The following is a 15026-nucleotide window of genomic DNA, read 5'->3' as shown; positions in this document are numbered from 1 at the left end:
AAGTTCCGACCTAATTTTAGAAGATCCTGTTTGATGCCTTCAGTCAACTCTCCTTACCCTCTTATACTAAGGCTGCTCTAAATGGACCAATAAGAACCAGAGCATCATTTAAAACACATGAGAGTAGTGTCAGTATCGGCCTGCTCGCCTCCTTTCTCCCCGACAGACCGTGAGGTCTCTTTTCCAAAACATGGCTTGAGCACCTCCTTCACGGCTTGAGACGTCTTCCCCGGTGTCTCTGGACCTATTCTAGTCATACCGTGGCCGGTGTACGCAGCACAGATCTCGTCTTCCACAGTAATACATGATCAAGTTGTTCCTCCCGACTTCTTTCTGGTATTATCCTATAAACTCTACTGGACCAGGTCTGCACCCCACATCCTTTGCAGAACCCCAACCACTTAGCACCATGGTGTGAACACAAAGGGAACTTAATGATATTTACAGTTTGATTTCTGGGTCCCCATTACAGCTCCTGGGTATTCATTTATCAGCAAATAAATTACTTATCAGTGAAACAGCCAAGGTTTCCGGAGTGAATCATTTGTATTTCCACTGCTGGAAAGAACAACACACACCACTTGCCTTGCAAAGAGGAATTTCAATAAAGGCATGTGGTCGTGACGCCGCTGATAGATCTTGCCTGAGAGTTTTGACACTTTTGTAACTCTTTGACCTGGAAAGATAAACCCACTTTTATTTAGAATCATGTGTTTCCTTAGGTTCCTTTTAGCCTAAAGACATAAACGTCAAAGACTGTGACCCATCATAATGTTGACGATGATGACGACAAATAAATACACATATAGTCTCTGGCTTAGCAACCGCTGGCATAATTCTTGGGAGCCCAGAACCACCTGAACCCCTGCACCATCCCAGATGGGTTCATAGATGACTCAGAGGCTGTGCCTGCCTTGGTCGGCACCCAGGTGCTAAGGCTGCTTCTCTCTTGCAGTGGCGCATGTTCCCGCTGATGCCCAGAGCCTGCCTCTTGGGCAGAGCTGCCCTATACCTGGCTCCCAGCTCTAAGTCTGTGGGGCAGCTGGGAGTGGAGGAAGAGCCCTACCTCTGGCCTCCCTCGGTCCCCTACTTCCTGGGTGGGCAGCTTCACGAGGCAGCCTAACCCTGGAGAACTGTTTGAGGGAGAGGGTTCTTTTGCCTCCACGCCCCACCTCCCCACCTTCCGTGCTAAGCTGGCCCTTTACCCATGCCAGCTGTGCCTTGCCAGGCCTGGCAGAGGACCTGCACCTCTCCCTATTACAGGGTTCAGAATCCAATGGGCTCTGTTTAAATTTTGACACCACCTACACCAATCACTTCTCTTTTCTGAAGCTCAATGTGGTCATCTATAAAAACAGAGATAGCAATGCCTACCTATGGCATGGTCCTGAGGATGGGGCAGAAATGCCAGCAGTAATGGCACAGTCTTAATGACTGAGGGATTTGTGTGTGCCAGGTGCTATCCCGTGTTTCCTACAATCTCCTTAAAGCCCAGCATGGCAACTGGCCCAGAGCAGGTGGCCAACAGCTTCCTTCTCCCTCTTCTTCCTTCTCCTCTTCTCCCTCCTCCCTTTCCTAAGTCAGGTAGGACCTGAGGGTTCAGTGTCCAGTCCCATGGGAAAGCAGCGGGGCTTTGTCCTCCAGCATCTTCCCTTCTTCCACAGGCCACCTGGGAGCACCCAGACGCCCCAGAAAAAGGAGAGTCTTCCCTCTCTTGTCTGAGTCCCATGCCCAACAGGGCAGCTCCATTTCTGTCCCCAGCTAGGTTTCCAAGCTCTATTTCCATATGGGGCCCCCACCCCTGGCACCCCATCCCTCCAGGGAACATAGAGGGCCATAGGCTAGAGGGAAGGCTGCTCTGTGATCTCCTGGACTAGAGAAAGTGCCCATGCGAGCCCTTCCCTCCCATTCCTGCATGCAGGCAGCCCTCTGTGCCAGGCGCACTGTGAAACACTTGCTGGACATGGATAACCAGCCCTCGAGGAGCGCAGTCTCCAGTGGAACAGAAGGGTAGGAAGCAGCTGGGCCCAACCTCCACCCTGTCCTGGGGAGGCAGCCGAGAGGGAGGGGCCCTGGGAGGAGAGGGGCCGCACCCCAGCATCCAGGGAGGGGTGAGTGGGCCCACGACTTGCTGGACTTCAAGGGGCCATCCCACCATGGCGCCTGAAGAGCGCTGAAGGGCGTCCAGCAGATTCTGCCGCCCTCACCCTGCCTCTCGTGCACGTGCCTGCATTGTCTGAACAAGGCTGCTGAACTTTCCCACTCGGAATGTGCTCTGAGCAGTAACTAGAGGGAGAAGGTGGCCATGGGAATGGAAAGGCCCTGGGAAGCTTTGAAAATACTGGGAGGAAGCAAAATTCCCCAAGTAATTTGGGATGGAGATTTGAGCCATTTGGTCAGGATATGAAAGGAAAGTGATTCCCAGAAGGCTGAATTTGGAAACCCTCTGTTGTACCTCATGTAATTCTATTATAACAACCACCCGAAGAGGGAAATAACTTATTTTCTCCACTGTGTACATAAGTAGGCCCAAGTCATTTAAGAGGTGGAAGTCATCTGGAACCAAAAGCCGGGGCCCTGACACAGGCTATGTCTGCCCGGCTCCACCCGAGAGCTGCTCTCACACAGAGAACTTGAACCTGCCATCAAGCTCCATCTATTCCTGCACAGGCCTCCAGCGGCAGCAATTCGTGTGGAATTTCATTTCTGTCTCATTCTCCATGCCAGTGCAATCGAAACCTCTTTCTCTGGGGACTGCAGTTTAGAAGTCCTGACTCTCAAGTCAGACAGCCTACTTGTGTGTCCTGAACACCACCAGGACTCAGTTTCCTTATCTGTAAAATGGAAAGCCATAATATCTATTTCACAGGATTGATGTGAGGATTCAATGACAAAAAGAAAAGGGGGAAAAGTGACGTGTGTTGCATATAATTCGCTTGCAATAAAAATTAATTTTATTTGCCTCACTTAATAGACACAGACTATTTTCTTTAAATTCCAGAAACATAGAAACAAAACTTCAAAATAAGTTATACTGTGCCCCCATGTAGGTATTAAACTCATCGCAAGAAAAATGTATGGATTTCGGAAGGACCAAGAAATCCTAATAGGTTATTTTTCTCTATTGTTATCATTTCAATATAGGTTTACATTGTTAAGTAGTATTCCCAAACACCTTTAGAGACTGTTCATTAAATACGTTGACAACCACAAGGTATAACTTAAGAAAATCACCAACTATCATTTAGCAACCTGTATATTTGATACACTACAATTTCTTGGCATATTTTACATTAGGAACTTTTATTTTTAATCATAAAAGTCAACCTATTTATTGTAGGGTATTTTCAAATAAAAAGTTTAAAAGAGGAAATAAAAGTTACCTGTACTCCCACCATCTAGAGATACTCGCTATTCATACTTTGATTTATTACAAACTTATCTTTTAAAAAATTATTTTACTTATCAAAATAAACCCGGTTTCACTGCATATTATATGAGAATGTTCCATATCATTATTCTTTTAAAACACAACGTTTATACTTGTATAATATTCCGCAATAACTCTATAGCATAATTTACATAACCATTTCCACATAGTTGTGTATTTAGATTGCTTCTAATTGTTCCCAATTTTAATGTGGCCATATATAAATGTGTACGCACTTCTCTCATTAGTTCCCACATTTCCTCAGGTCTCATAACAACCTGTGGGTCCAATAAGATCAATGAACAAATTTGCCCGAATGAGAGTGACAGCTTCCGGGCCCCTCCCCCAGCACACAGGAGGGCACTGGCGCTGTCGTCAGCCTCCACCAGTTTTTATGTTGTTGTTGTCTATCTCACTTGGTGTATTTATACATTTAGATGCTTGCTTCCAGAGTGCTGCCCCAGAACTACCTAGAGATGTTTACAAAATATGTGGTTTATGTACCATATGTCCTTCAAAAACTGACCCACAGGGTCTCAGAAAGTGATGATTCTCAGTCCTGGTTCAGTTAGATTCGTCTGGTGAGCTTTGAAAAACACATTGATGCTCAGGCCCAGACCTAAAGATTCCGATTCAATGATTTCCTCTGGTTTTTTAAATATACTTTTTATTTTGAAATAATTATATATTCATAGGAAGTTGCCAAAAGAGTTCAGAACAGCCCTGTGGACCATTGGTTTTCCTCACTGGTAACATCTGTACAAACCCAGGACATCAACATTGGGTATAATCCACAGATTTCACTAGTTTTACATGCTTTCGTGTGTGTGTGTGTGTGTGTGTGTGTGTGTGTGTAGTTTTACCACATGTGTAGATTTGTGTAACACCACCACAATGAAGATATAGACTCACTCTGTTACATCACCACAAAGATCCTTCTGCTACCTCACCTCCTTGCACCATCCTTAATCCCAGTCCTCCACTTATTTTTGAGTCCCCTGGAGTTGTCTCACAGAGAAATCTCAGAGATGTTTTCCCACTCAAGCCTGCGTGATGCTGGAGCTTACTACAGGCCCCTTGAGGGAGGCGCAGGGCTGCCCCTCTGCCGTCGCTTTCCCCAAGCCCATGCCCTACTGCCCCGGATGCTGCCTCCAGGATTCCCCAATGCAGACAAACCTTAGACATGCTACATGGGGCTGTGATATGTGTCATTTACTCAGGATGATCTCTAAGAAATACAGAGACTGCCCACTCTCCAGTTCAGTCACACTTTGTCACTTGGGTCCCAAAGCAGATTGCACCTGCCCATAGTACTCCCCCTACCTGTTCTGACTGCAGTTCCCTTATCTTTGGAGGTTACATCTAAGCCCTGGGGATAGGCTGGGCACACAATGCCCTTCCTCCTTCTCTAGGTATCAGCCTGTGGCCTCAGGGAGTCTTTGTTCAAAGCTTTCTCATCAGTTTTCAGTTCCTCTAGGATTGCCCAGGTGATTCACTGCACACATGTTCATTCGCTATGGCTAGACTGAATTGCAGAAGTACAGTTTAGGTTTGGCTGCAAACCCCCACTCCTCGCAGGATAAACTTGACGGCATTAAAAAAAGATGAAATAGCCAATTGAAGGCCAGGGACAAAGTTATCAGTTTAGCACATCCATGCTCTCATTCAAAATAAAGGTTTTCCTAAGTCTAGCTTTGGTCAAAACTATTTGATTGTCTAAAGAAGATAATTCCCCTCTCCCATTCCCCTCCCATCTAACATGAGATGTGTTCACGGTAATTAAGCCTATACCTCAGTATTTAAGCCACAGAATAGCAAGAGGGGTGGAGGGAGGTGTGAGTTAGCTAAGAGAGAATTAACATCTCCTTTGGAGAGGAATTAACCAAAGGTAGATACAAGGACTCTAGAACCTCTTTGCAGGAGAGGGTAGCATGTTTTAGGTAGCACATGAATAATAGCATCATGTTAGGCAAAAGAACAATGTTGCTATTGTCTTTACTTGGAAGTTAAGCATAAGCAAAGGAAAGTGTGTGATTGCCAAGTTGACAAGGGGTAGACTGTGCTGGCTTTGTACCATGTAAATGAGCTAAACCGTAACTGTTTCTCAGAATTTCCTTCCCTGTGGAGTTCCAGGTTAGACTTGGCCACAGGAGGTGTTTTGCATCAGATCTGGAAGATGGAAGTGAAGGAGTAGCCATATTTTTCTTCCTGAAGGTACTTGCAGGGCAGCAGGTGCGGCAGCAGCTGGCGAACATTGTCGCTGACCTGCTGGCTTGGCTTGTGATCCTAAGGCAACACCCAGACCACACAGTTCCTCCAGCTCCTGCCAGATCTCCTCTATCACTTTCTCTGAGCCCTGGGCCAGGTGAAAGTGTGGCTCCATGGCAAAGAGCACCAGCTTCTCCCGCAGGTCACTGCGGCTTTGAGGCTGGAGTTGATGGAGGGAGATACAGGTTCCAGTTTGCCTTTGCAGTGTCTGTGCGTCCTTGTTCTTATCCACTCCCAGCTCCCTTCTCACTGCCCATCTGGCTGACCCATAGTGACTTCAGGCTCAACACCGCATGCAGGGCCAGCATCACCCATAGGCCACCTCCCCCCAACTCCTACGAGTACAAAGGCAGGACCCCTGCACTCCTTATTCTATGTCACTCACAGTGGTTCTTTATCTTTGATTGAACCCTGACTCACGGAGAATTATGTATTGATTACCTCTCAGTGAAGCTATAACTGACTGAACTTGGAATTTGTTGACTGAACAGAAGATCAAGTTTTAACTGTGTATTGATTGGAGTGGTGAACAACATAGCCTAGGTAATGTTGGGCCCTTCTACGCTGACACTCAAATATCCTTTTCTCCAACCAGGAGGCAGCTTTACAAATGCCAACTCATTTGTTCGTTTGACAAATTATGTACTGTTTACCTCTCAGATATGTCTGCCCCACACACTATGCTCCAACTGAATTCAAATACATACCGTGTTTCCCAAAAAAATAAGATCTAGCTGGACAATCAGCACTAATGTGTCTTTGGAGAAAAATTAATGTAAGACCCGGTATGATATGATATGATATGATATATTATAAAGACCCGGTCTTATATTATAGTAAAATAACACTGGGTCTTATATTAATTTTTGCTCCAAAAGACGCATTAGAGCTGATGGTCTGGCTAGGTCTTAATTTCGGGGAAACACAGTAGCAGCTATAGTTCCAAAAGCTTGCTTAGGCATTTTCCTTCCTCTCATCCTAACCTTGGCCCCAGTCTTCTTTAATTTTATCTCCTAAACTCTAAACTCTGGGTTCTGAGGCCCTGGCTCAGATCTCTGCCTCAGGAACCCTTAGGTGTCACATTCATTCCTGTGCACCCTGGTGTGGACGTCAGTCTTCCTCTGGTCTCTGGCTTGATTTGGTCCGTCAGGTCCCTCCACCTTCCACGACCTTGGCAGGAGCTCACAGCCCCAGCTCCTCCCAAAGTCACCTTCTACCTTTGACTACCTGGAGGGTGCTTTCCAGTGGGAAGGAGGTAGTTGATATCTAGATACCATCCTCAGGAGCCCATGACTTGGAGGGGGAGTTAGCCATATACAGAAATACAAAGTAAGCCTCCAAGAAGTTCTGAGAAAAGCACAATCCCTTCCACCCAACCCAAGGTAAGCAGGAGCGTCCTCCTGGATTAGATGACCTTTGTAGGACTTGTAGAAATCTAGCATAACCCGAGCTATCTTTCAAGGTCCAGATGCATTAGGAAAGTAGGAAGGGAAAAATGTTTCAGATAATGGAGATAGCCAGAGAATTGGAGCATGTGGTATAAAGCAATTAAATGATTAAAATAGTGCAGAGAAAAGGTTAGGAAATACAGGCACATTTCAATTTTCTGTTCTACAAAGGACTAAGGAAACTATAAACACCCAAAATAAATCTTCAGTTCATTACTCGCTTAAAACCAGTCTTTCACAAACTTCTTGTTGGGGTGACAAACACCTAAACATGTGAAAAAGGAAAAACCAGATGAACGTAATGTGGCAGCTCACTGAGGGAAGCACGGCGCGTCTTCTAGGCTGCGTGAGCTCTCCTGACAGGCTGAGCTGGTGAGCGCTGCCGGAGAATGCGTTTTTCACCCTGATAGGTAATATAGACAACTCCTCCAGTAAAACACACAGGGGAAAAAAGGTGCTGAAGCTCTTTCTGTTATAAATAAAGATCGCAGCACAGTTTTAAGACAGTTTATGGCAATGGGGATTTCTCAAATTACAAAAAAAAGACTGTTTGAAAAGACACCAGCAAAATCACTGTTCCCTCTAAAAAATTGTTTTGACTGTTTTCTACAAGATGGGTGTGGTCCTCATAGGATTCTCCACACAGGAGGATGGAGCAAACTTGAAATATTTTGAAGCTCATCTAACAAATATCATTCTAGTCAATACACTTGGCGTAAGTTCCACACATCCTCACTATTTAAATAAACTGATTAGAAAGTTTCTCATTCGTGCTAATAAAACAGTTTCTCTCAGCTTCATCACATTAACGAAAGTAGAGATGAGTTATGTCTACATTTATTGTAGCCCCATCCAAAGGACTGTGGTCAACCTCAGGACAGCCAAATCATGACACTGTCTGATCATAATATTGTGCCTCTGAACTGGAGCAAAGTAGTAGAAAGCCCTAAAAATGGAGGGAATATGGGATTATTTTTCACATCTAATCTGTATAAAGCCAGGTTCCACGTGGTTCAGTCTCCTAGTGATATGGTGGTTAAAGAACACAGTCCCGCACAAAAAAGGAATTTCAAAGACTCACATTCTTTATTCGAGTTTCTTGGAAACCAGGAAAAGAAGGCAAATATATGACACATGGAAACATGCATAAATTCTCCTTTCTTCTCTGTCCATTTCACTCATATCACCTACATTTGTTCTCAAGCGTCTCTCTCCACGATTCCCCCAAGCTTTTCACCAAACTGAGCTCCACACTTGTGTCTTTCCTCTCTTTATTTCCTCTCTTCTTTCTACCTCTTGATTGTGTACATTAATACAACCCCTCTCCCAGTGATTAAAAAATAAAAGAATAAAACCACTTCCTTTTTAGGTGGAAAAAGGAGGGAGGAAATGAGGCAGGAGGCCATTGCAGCATTATTTTGGGTTATCTGCAGACACTCCCACAGAACAATCTTTATTCCATTGAGCAACCTCCCTGCCATATGGTGATAAGAGAACTTAATGTATACTGAGCTCAAGGGCAGGAAACTCAATTCGGAGATAGAAACTAATCCAGGATCTCACATCATTAAAAAACATCTTTCAACCATCTTTTGTTGGTTGATGTATTATTTCTTTATTGTAAGAGAGTACATATAAGATATTAAATAGCATATGCTTTGAAAATTAAGATGAGGCAACATAAAACTGGATTTAATAAATGCAACAAATAAAAATAACTATAACAAATTATAAATGCTGATATGTATCCAATGACATCTCTTAACAGTGTGAGTAATAGAGATTCCATGTTATATCATTTGCAGGGGGTGAGGGGCCAGACAAAACAATGTTCTCGCTTATATAAAGGTTACACCCTAACTCCAGCGTGGGAAAACATCATATAATTCATCCATCTTAAACCCAAGCTGCTATGCCAGCTCCTAGGGCTATACCAATGTTCTAACATCTGTGAAGCCAGTTTTATAGTTTTTCTAAGGCAAAATTTTAAGTAAAATCTTATTATTGTACATGCATTCTGGGACAGGTTTTTAACTTCTCTGATCCTAGCGGAGACTGGGGAAGGGCAGGACCGCATGAGGAATGAGGGCTGCTGAGCTCATCTGCACAGCTTGGCAGAAGCATCAAAACTGGCAGAGGAGAGAGGCCTGGTAAGGAACTGGGAGTCAGAGCCCCAACAACTTACTCGAAGTCAAAAAGGTGTGGAAAGAGGGAACAGCAGGAACCTAACAGCTTGAAGTGGCATTTCCGGTGTGCATTCAGGCAGCTTTTTCCATCTGTTTGGGTAAAGGCCTCCCTTACATAAGAGCTCATACATCCCTCCAGAGCAAGATGCACATACCCTGGGAGATGCCCTGCCCCCCAACCTGCCCACCAGTACAACTCAGCACCATGGTATGTTTCAGGGTCCCCATAGCTCTGCCCTGCAAATAAGCTGATTCAGCCCTGCAGCCCGCCGTCACTGACTTCATCCTCAAATGGACAAGGGTTTCCTCCCGGCAGGAAAGTAATGATGAGATATATATGAGGATGTAGTTTTAGTCTGATCAAGTGCTATAACAAATTACCATAGACCAGGTGCCTTAAACAATAAAAACATTTATTTCTGTCTGGAGGCTGGAAGTTCAAGATCAAGGTGCCAGCGGATTTGGGTTCTGCTGAGAACCTTCCTCCTGGTTTACATTCACTTTCTCCCTGTGTCTTCAAATGGCAGAGTGCAAGAAAGAAGCAAGCTCTCTTATATCTTCTTCTAAGGGCACGAATTCTATTCACGAGGGTTCCACCCTCATCACCTAGTCACCTCCCAAAGGTCCCACCTCCTAATACTGTCACATTGGGGTTAGGATTTCAACATACAGATTTGGCGGTAGACCGAAACATTCAGTCCATTATACACACACACGCACACACACAATTTGTAGGCACGGGATTCTTAAATCACACAGTGTGAATTCTCTTGATGGTCTGCAACTGTCTGCGGTTACACACTTATTTCAGCAGAGTTCTACAATAATTAAATCTTATAAGCGCACAGTGAAAAGTTCGCGAACTTAATTGTCCGAACTTCGTATATTAAAGTCGAGAGTTTTTTGTTTTTGTTTTTAATTTTAGGATACCATGCTTTGTTAAGACAGCCCCATGATACCACTACTTATATGAACTTGAGGAAGCCACTGTTCAGAGCTTGTTTTCTCATCTGAAAATTGGGGATGACAAAACCCACCTTGTAGGCCTTTCATGAATACTAAATGGATGAATATATAAAAAGCAATAGCCAGAAGTGGTAACAAGAGAGAATCAAATTTAGAAAAAGGATTTGCTTGGCTCTAGCAGATGTTCTCCAAAGGCAAAAAATTAGATTGGTGAGAAAGACAGTGGCCTGTTGATACGGGGCTTTGAGGGCTGTCTGTCTGAAAAAGTTTGATTTTGCAATCTCAGTCTCTTTGAAGTTTCTATAAGGGGACAAGTAGTCACAAAGCAGCATCTTGTAGTGCGGCCTGCAAGGATGCTTGTAAAACACTCAAAGCTTATTAAAAATTCCCAGCAGATCTCTTCTCCTGGATTCCTTCCCCGCCCCACCCCACTGAGCCACTGCACGTGCAAGGGAAACAAAGAAGCAATTCTAAAGCACAAAGGAGCTGCCCAACTCGTCCAGTAGTTTTCCCCAGGCGGAGAAAATGTGCTTCCAGACATGCTTGGCTGGAACTGACTGGGAATCAGGCTACGTTCACTGAACGGGTTGAGAATGATTTGTCTCCAGCTTTGGGAAATTATGACATCATCTTTTGGCATTTTAAATATTCAGTTGTTTACATTAAAAAGCTTCTTGCCATTCATTTCTTTTCTGGATTGAATAAAATAGGCCCATTTTCACGTTGTATTAAACTCTTGTGTAAAAAAAGCCTTATAAGACCCATTTGAGAAAAACAACTCATGGTATGAGGTAAAGAAAGCACTAAATGGAAAGACTACAGAGCCGGGTTCCAGGTCCCTCATTGGGGACACCAGAAACAATTCATAAACACGGGCCAGCCTCCATTTCCTCGGCTGTCAGCTGAACTGAGACATCTTTAAGGTTCCTTTCAGTTCAGAGAACTACAGGACTTAGGGACAAATGGCTGACTCTAGTAAGGGCTTGACTGTCACCTGTGGTTTCTGCTCCTTCCGAAGAGAGGGGATTAGCTGCTAGTTAGACACAGGAATGCAGCGCTTTGATTATTTTGGTGTCTGTTTTCACAGGCATTGAAGCTGAACCCTGCTGCCTGCCTTGAGACCTGACTGCACCTCTCCTCTCATTTGAAACTAAGCAGGCCTGGCTGATACGCGACACCACAGAGGGGCCGGCCCCCCACCAGACACTGCTACCATTAAACCCCATCTCATTGCTTACTGGGTGTGTGGCCTTGGTTAACCACAAACCCGCCTAAACGCCTCACTGGCAGACCAGCTGAATGCCGTTGCTTCTTATCCAGCCCCTAAGGGACATGATTAGAAGAGTTACTTGAAACGTCAGAATGTTGCCTTCCTAAAGCCATGGCTATACCCCAGAGGGACTCTAGGCAAGATGGCTGGTCCCAGCTACTTCACTCCTAGATGAAATTGAAGTCACCTGGTTTGCTTGGGGTGGCATGGCGTGGAGAATGGTGAGTGAAACTAAAGCTGTTTTGGCAGTTAACTGAGGTTCTCTAAGCAGGTGGCAAAAGAAGAAAGCTTTGGCTTTATTTAAAAGGGCAGTTAAAGTTCAAGGAGGAAAGAAAGTGTTGTTATTCTTAATTTTTCACACTCCCCCTGACCCCAGCCTCCATTCCGCAAATAGCCCAGGGTCCCGTTTGCTGCCAGCAGATGTATACAGATACCTCTGGAAAGCTATGAATGATTTACAAACTGGGTCAATAATTAAGTTGTCGGGGACTGTGTACAACGCATAACCGGCCTTAACTCTTTATATTTCAGAAGACATGCTCCCAGAGCTGGCAAGAGAAGAATGATTGGAAACAAAACAAAATCCACACAGAGTTGAAATGCTTCAAGGTAGTAACATGTGTCAATCCATCATGTGAGACAAGCTGAGGAATATGTGGTGTGTCCCACCCTGGTTTGTGATGATCTCCAGGACAAAGGAAAAAGTTTATCTGTTAAAGTGCCCGAATCCACAGCGTCTGTCCTTCCTCTGCTTGGGGGAGCCAGATGAGTTCGAGTGGGCTGTTTCCCTGGTCCTGGCTGGAGCTCCCTCAAGGAAAATCTCAACCAAGATTTCAGTTGTGGTGAATCCTGATCATTCCTAAGGAAAAATCACCCACACTTTGGTTTTGGGGAAGGGTGTTTGTTTTAGAGCAGGCTCTCTGTGTCTTATCCATGGAGGCACAGCTTCAGTCATCCACTCTAATTAAGGGGTCAAGGCTAAAACCCTGAAAAAGTCAACAACATGTGCCTGTGCATAAGTGTAGGCTAAAGAAGGTCAGAGAAGAAAGTCGGCCAGGGCGTGGGAAGTCCTCTCAGGTTGGGCAGGGCTGGACTGGGCCTCAAATGATGGGGGGAAGTGGGGCAGGATGCTTCAGGGATAGACAGTAGCTTCTTTCACACAATCATTCCAGCAACAAACCTACACTGAGTCTTGCCTTCCATGAGCCCGACATGGGGATAGGTGCTGGGGACACACTAGTGAGAGGGAAAGATAATGCCTGTTACGACTGAGTTGTGTCTCCCCAAACTCATCTAGTGAAGCCCTAACCCCCAGGACCTCAGAATGTGACAATGTTTGCAGATGAGCCTTTAAAGCGGTGCTTACATTAAAATGAGGCCACTAGGGTGGGTCCTAAGCCAATGGGACTGGTGTCCTTAGAAGAAGAAATTTGAACACATAAGATGACACCGGGATGCAGGTGGACACAGAGGTCCCGCCATGTGGGAACACAGCAAGAAGGCAGCCATCGGCAAGCCACGGAGGGAGGTGCTGAGAGCACCCGAAGAGGGGGACTGAGTACAGGGAGCAGCCCAGAGGGGCGGAGAGCGTGCAGAGACTGACCTGAGCCCCAGCACGGAGTGATGGGAATGAGGCCGACAGCCTGGGAACTCCAGATTTCAGAGATCCTAGAAATGGGCAGAATATTCACGCTCCATCTCCAAGGCAATGCAGAGCTAGTTTATGTTTCTAAGTGGAGGAACAGCACAAGGAGAGCAGTACTTTAGGGAGGCTTTTCTTGCAAGCATGTGCTGAGAGGTGGCAGGCCTCAAGGCACAGGGAAAGGAGATGCAGGGAGGAGGGCTGAACAAAAGCGGGAGCAGGCCGTGCGAATGGAGGGGCGAGCCAGTACATGGAAAGCATTTTGAAGAAGTGACAGGTCTGGGTGATTAACAGGAAACTCTTTCTTAATTATCTCGTCCCTGTAGCGGCCCATCAGTGATGCTCCTGGCTGAGAGGAAAGCCCTTCCTAGATCCATCTCCAAGGGTCAAGTGGTTACCATGGCACCCAGCTTTGTGGGAGGGGCACAAAGACCAAATGGAGAGTTCACCTCACGCCTTCCTTCTTCATCCCTGTGTTGTGCGCTACTGAGACCCACAAAGCTTCTCAAATCCACACAGTAGGTATCACCAGAGTGCTGGCAGAAAGCATTTGATTATGGCTTTGAGACTCAGTCAGAAAGTAAGGCCTGGATAATGTTCATAAAGCCATGTTGCAGAGGATTTCTCTCTGAGGTCTTTCCAACTTTTGCTGTGCTTTCAGCTGTTCACAGCCAGGGTGGCAGGAGAGAGGATGCGGTTAAAAGAAATGATTGAAGTAACTGAACTTCCCATACCTCCCCCTGAAGGGACGTTCCTGTCTGATTGACAGAAGCAGGCCAGTCGTTGCTTAGATCTGCTGGGAAGGAAATGAAACTATGAAAAACACTGGGGCTAATGTTCCAGAGTGCCTGCTGACAGCCAAAGCCCCTCGACTCACGGAAACAACCATATAGAGAAAGCTGTATGTAGGGAGATCCTGGACTGTCAAGTGCTGGATGGAGCCTGTCATCCGTGTTAAGGAAACAGGACGCGGAGCCCCTGGTGAGGGACCCATGATTCCATGAGCCAGACTTCACCACTGCAGACAGCTGCCCAGGCCAGAGCTCACTGTAAGGCACAGACAGGAGAATGTCAGCCTCATTTGCCATCCATCAGATGGTGAACTTGGAGGTCAAATTAGAGGCACTGCTCTCTGAGAAACCCACAGTTGAACCACTAGGTAAAAGCTAATATAAGCACACATGGAAATCAAACACAAGTGAGAGAGTCAAGAAAAAAAATTTGGCATGGCAGCTGACTCTAAGCGCATTTTTTGAATACTGGGCGGGGGGCAGTATTTTTAAGAAGCAAACTGTGTCAGTAAAGTATTTTGTACATGGCTGCAGGTTTTATCATTATCGTTTTTTAAAATCCCTTTTAGAACTACATGGCTCCAAATGCTCCATTTTGCCCTGGCCAGAAAAGGTGGTAAATGTTCTTCGTAATCCAAGTATGGTCTGAGGCTCAGCTGCAATGGCACCTCCCAGGAGCCTGATACAACTGGAGAATCTGCTGGCTTGCTTTAAGCAAGGAGTAACCTTACAGCCAGCTGGGTGCCCACTTCCACTCCCCCCACCCCAACCCCCCACAGGAGAACTAGCAACAGCCCCTGGGCCACAGCAAGACGGTGTAGATAGTAACGGAGAGGTAGAGGAAGACAGCCAGCTTCAGCGTCATGGCTAAAAGAACAACACAAGTACCTCCCCCTCTAGGTGCTGTCATACATTGTCAGCCTTTATCCATAGAAAGCCAAGGCACAGAGTAATGTAGATCATGCAAAAGAAGCCGAAGCAATGCAAAACAGAAAAAAAAACATTTCTTTTTCCGATTAACAAGG

At 45.6% G+C, this 15026-nt stretch overlaps 1 long non-coding RNA gene across 1 annotated transcript; it reads left to right on the top strand.

Annotated features, from left to right (window-relative positions):
* The first annotated feature begins 11509 nt into the window (after positions 1–11509).
* Positions 11510–14679, top strand: LOC141571890 (uncharacterized). The gene is made up of 3 exons (XR_012496945.2): positions 11510–11789; positions 12100–12177; positions 13537–14679. It is a non-coding gene; the product is annotated as an uncharacterized LOC141571890 (long non-coding RNA).
* Positions 14680–15026: the final 347 nt, after the last annotated feature.

This window comes from Rhinolophus sinicus, chromosome 2, assembly GCF_057876585.1.
Source record: "Rhinolophus sinicus isolate RSI-liver-muscle chromosome 2, RSI-T2T, whole genome shotgun sequence".
NCBI lineage: Eukaryota > Metazoa > Chordata > Mammalia > Chiroptera > Rhinolophidae > Rhinolophus > Rhinolophus sinicus.
This window is presented reverse-complemented; position numbering and strand designations above follow the sequence as displayed.